We start from the raw sequence: 4,691 nt of genomic DNA, 5'->3' as shown, positions 1-4,691 counted from the left end.
AGTTGCCTCTAGGGACTAGTGTCTACACATAAGTATCAATGGAACATATGCTAATTTACTAAATTCTGAAAGTTAGAAAAGGAAATCAGAAAAGCTATCTGGGACCTCAGAAAGCCCATCTGCAATTATTGCTTGATCTCCAAAATCAGTCTATGCAAGCGAAATTATGTTCAGTATGAGTGTTGTCATTAGTGCCACTTCGAAAATTAAATTCATGATAAGTAATTTATCCTACACTTATGATCTGTTGTTTTTTCAAACGTATGCAAAAACAAATCTTGAGAAAAAAAATACAGTATGCGATAGTTAATAATTATTAAGAGCCTGTTCTTTCATATTTATGAATACATTTTACCACATTACAGTTGTTTTTTTTAATGAAAACTCAACCTATCATTCTTTTTGAGTTCTACACATGTGGTGATACCTTATTTACACCAGGATGTTAATAAAATCAATGCTGGCTATTCTCAGAATAAAGTACTTATATCCACAGTTTCAAATTGCATAAGTCAAATGGTGTCCACTTTATGGTCTTCTCAAAACATTAAAATTACTGTTCTGGATGCTCAGAATGCATCTGAGCTTATCTAGAAACCGTTGGCTTCTGGGGGCCTAACGCGGCCCCCAGACCCCCAGCCTATGGGCTTAGGCCCTGCGGGCCTCGCACTTTGTCCCCACAATTTCTAGTTATAAATTGCGCCCTTGTTCACTTCAAAAGTGATGATTTGTATAAAAATAAATCACTGCAGTGGAGTTATTATTTTAAAAATGTTACACATTTTTAGAAATAATTCAAACTAAATGGCTGTAATTCCTAAAAGCATAAAGGGATATTTTTGCTAAACCCCTTGAATTAAAGATGAAAGTCCACACTACAATAACATCCTGCTTGTTTCATTTTTTTCATTGCTTTGTGATGGTATACAGAGGGAAAAATCCCCCCCCCCCCCCCAAAAAAAAAACCTAAAATGATTTACTGTACAAATATCAAAAATCTATGTGCCCGTACAGTATGGCTCCTTTAAGGGTAAGTTTTAAATGCGATAAAGAAGGTTATTCACTTTTAATTCTAGAATAAAATGTAATATATGGGAATCTCAAAGTTTCTAAAATAATCCAGAGACATGCACACTTCCTGTGCTGTCATTTATGGTGTTTCTGAACTTGTCAAGCCTGTGTGTGATGTTGGGAGACCTCCAGAGGACATACAGACCTAATCAGAGTGTTACTGATGCATGGATAAATGTCTCTGTGGCCAACTGGCACATCACTGGATATTGATACTCCATAGAGAGAGAAATTCTCCAAGGCATCAGGGTTTCAGCGGACATAAACCATAACAGTTTGAAGCTGCAGACAAGCCTGCTGAATAGATGAATAATGAGATTGCAGTTAGCAGACAAAAAGTGTGTGAAGATGGGTTTAATCTGAGTCTTCCTCAAAAATAACACACAGGAGAAGCAGTCAGCTGAAGAACAGTGGAAATATTATGTGCAGCTTTATTTTCTTGTGAATCTAATCAAAACAGCAGCAAAACCTGAACCAGAGTCACACTGAAGACCAATGGTGTAAATTTGATCATATTTATATCAACTACTATAAGCAACAGGTTCACTGTTGTGTCCAATAGAAGCCTGTACTCAAGGTTCTTGGAATGGAGCAATATCACCACCTGGTGGACATTTACCATTAATGAAGGAACAATAGTGTATGGCTGGGGGGGCCTGGCTGTCTTTTTGTTTCTGTCTTTTGTCCTGTCTTTTGTTTTTCCTTCCAGGTGGCTTGCATTTGGGACTGAGTGGCTGTGTAGCTGAGTTTATCAGGACCTCACCCTGATCACCTGAGGCTGATCACCTGCGGCTCGTCAGGACTCACAGCTGTGGTGCATCTACAATGGATTGGAACATGGTGGCATTTAAGACTGGAGTACACAGTGTGTATTTGCCAGAGACTCGACCTTGTGACCAGACGGGTGAGATCGTCGTCTCAAGAGCCATCTCATCATCAGTGGATGCAGAGAACGTCCAGGTTTGATGCATGGTCTGTGAAAGAGGAGGGGGTGAGGTCTCACGCTCGTCAGCACACTTCCTGAGGTACGTTAGATTTTGTGACTAACATTTATACAGTCAGTAAATGTGGTGTCCCTCACACCTTATTATATTGAGCTGTGTGTTGGTCGTTTAAATCAGCTTCCACTGCAGTGGAGTTTTGTGAACAGGGTGTTCTATGCCTGCAGGGTGGGAAGCTGATTTGCAATTAAGCCAGGAAGTGTTTGCTGTTTGTACACCTTTGAGCGGTCCCTCTGTGTGTAGAGTGTGGACTAACATAATGATTTCTTCTTTCACAGACTCGGTTTGTCGCGGCCACCTGGGGGGTGTCGGCGGGGTCCTTGGGTTCGAACTGGTTCTGGCTCCGGACCGTTTTGTGCTGCTGGGAGCACACCGCAAATCCGCCACGCCAGACCGCGCACTTATTTGTTTGTATTTTTTCACATCACTGTTATGTTTATTAAACTCTGTTATCCTTTGTACCGTGCTCTGCTTATTTTATACTGGGTCCTTCAAACACTGGTCGGTTCTCCGGGCTGCGTCCGACACATAACAAATAGAATAGAAAGCCCAACTCACTCACTCATCTTCAACCACTTACTAGCTTGACTACAGCGGATTCCATTGTTGGCTGGTCTGATAGAGCATTTGTCTTTTGTGTGAGAAGTCTGATGTTCAAATCCCACCAGAAGCCACTCAGTCACATTGTGACAAAACAAAATTATATATAATAGTAAACAAAAAAAACCAGTTAGTGGTACACAGTGGCCAAGAATTTCTCTCTACAAGGTCAAATAAATAATGATCGACAGGTTTTGAAAGAGTGGAAGAGATCACTAATTCCCACTCTGTCTGGGAGTCTCTTCCAGATACGTTGGCAGTGTAGATGAATGTCTACAAATGACTAAAAGCTTTCATCATCACTTTCTCACCACACTTCTGCTTAAATCATAAACAAAGTTGTGTTTTTCCAAAAATCTATTTTTCTGTCCTAAAATCCAGGTTTGTGTCACAACCTGCACCATCACAGTAGCTCAACTGCAACATCTTAATCATGACCAAAACACAAATCCAAATATGTTTGCTGCACAAAAGTCAGCAAACAAGTTTACTGTGGATTCCGCACGTGCCATAACAATAAATGCACTTTGACAGGCTGCACTGATCATGTAGACAGAACCAGATGCGAAGAAAATCAAAGGCTGTTTCTCCTCCAACGGTGTCACACGGAAAGTGACTCGGTCACTCTGTATTCCTCCCACATTTTCCAGCTTTTCTGTCCATCCTTCTTCCTTTCATCCTTTCTCTCCACCTCCGCTGTTGCGCTCATCCTCTGTCCTCTACTGACAAACACTTCATCCACACAACAGCAGCGTCAGCAGCACCTCGCGATATGCGCCACGGCGCGCACCAGCGCCTCGAAATTCAATGCGTAATCGAACAATTTTCAGACACGAAAACGTGCAAATAATGTGGAAAAGCCCGCGGATGGAGAATACAAGAGTAAATAGGATAATCTTGATTTTAGCCTTAATGTTTTTTATAAATTAAACTGGCGATTTCAACTAAATCCCGAGCAATTCTGCGCGTATGGCGGCTCCAAAGCGCACAGACGCGCTCTCAGCTTTCACACGCTGCCTGCGCTCCAGTGTCGCGCAGCGTGCATGTTCACATTCTCAACTTCTTTGAATGTGTTTTTCTTACCTTTGCTCCCTTCGAACATCTCCGATACGCATTTGTCGCTCCTGCAGTTTGGTTCATGGCGCCAACGTCTGGAAAAAGGGAACAAAGTGATTACACACACGATCGGGAATCGATTTGGAGCCTTTTGAAGCAGGAGAAGACCAAAAACGAGTGTTCGGTTTTTACCTGAAGTGCTGTCGCTCCTCCTTGGCAGGAAAACAAGCGCAAATGTGCGTTTAATCGCCAAACAGAAGTCCAGAAGGTTCGCAAAGGTAAATCCGGTGAGAACTTTTTCACCAAACTCGCTAATTTCAGTCTACTTGGTGTGTTTTTCCTCCCTTGTTTTTTTTTTTTTTTTTGGTCAACAGCTGATTGCCAACAACCCACCAAGTTGTACAGACTGATCCGTGTGCGTGAGTGCGGCAATAGCGCAAGCGCATCCCGTGTGACAGCTTCACTCCACAGGGACCCAACGTCGTCATCATCATCATCATCATTATTGTTTCTATACACAAACAGCGTGTTTCACCATCATCTGCATAAATGTTGTTTTCTACAACAGTACAAATGAATAAATAAGTAAATATCTTAACAGGGGCGGATGTATTTTTTATGGGGGGAATATGAGGTCACATGTTCCACAATATGTGGAAAATAATACAAAGTAATTTTAATGATTTCTATTACTTATAACATTTTAAAATAGCAAAAACGTCTAAATTGGGGGAAAAAGTGAATGGAGCACTACAGTGACAAAAAGACACATTAAAACAATAAAATTGCATATGTGTCATTAAACTGTTAAAGCTACAGTTTGTATGATGTAAATGTGTTTATTATCATGAATGGACTTGCAATCATAAACAATTTGTCTGTTCGTGTGTACTACACTCAAAAAATGTCTCATTGGATGAACTCAATTCAATTATATGCAGGATTTCCATCTAATAAATATAT

Source organism: Thalassophryne amazonica, chromosome 1 (genome assembly GCF_902500255.1).
Source record: "Thalassophryne amazonica chromosome 1, fThaAma1.1, whole genome shotgun sequence".
In the NCBI taxonomy this organism is placed as follows: Eukaryota; Metazoa; Chordata; class Actinopteri; order Batrachoidiformes; family Batrachoididae; genus Thalassophryne; species Thalassophryne amazonica.
Note: the sequence above shows the minus strand (reverse complement) of the source record.